A 359-nucleotide genomic window follows, 5' to 3' on the forward strand; every position below is an offset into this window, starting at 1 on the left:
ATATATATATATATATATATATATAATAGTATAAAGTACAAATATAATTAAAGACAAAAAGATTTCTATGCGTATATGCCGAAGATAGACGCTAAATCTGTCTAACCACTTCAAAATATCACTTTATACACGTGTAAATTATAAAGAGATATTTTGAAGTGGTTAGACGGATTTAGCGTCTATCTTCAGCATATACGCATAGAAATCTATTTGTCCTTAATTATATTTGTATCTTATACTATTATGAATATATATATATACACATTCATACATGCATACATACATACATATATACATACATACATATATACATACATACATACATACATATATATATATATATATATATATATATATAT

Source organism: Octopus bimaculoides, chromosome 2 (assembly GCF_001194135.2).
Source record: "Octopus bimaculoides isolate UCB-OBI-ISO-001 chromosome 2, ASM119413v2, whole genome shotgun sequence".
Taxonomy (NCBI): domain Eukaryota; kingdom Metazoa; phylum Mollusca; class Cephalopoda; order Octopoda; family Octopodidae; genus Octopus; species Octopus bimaculoides.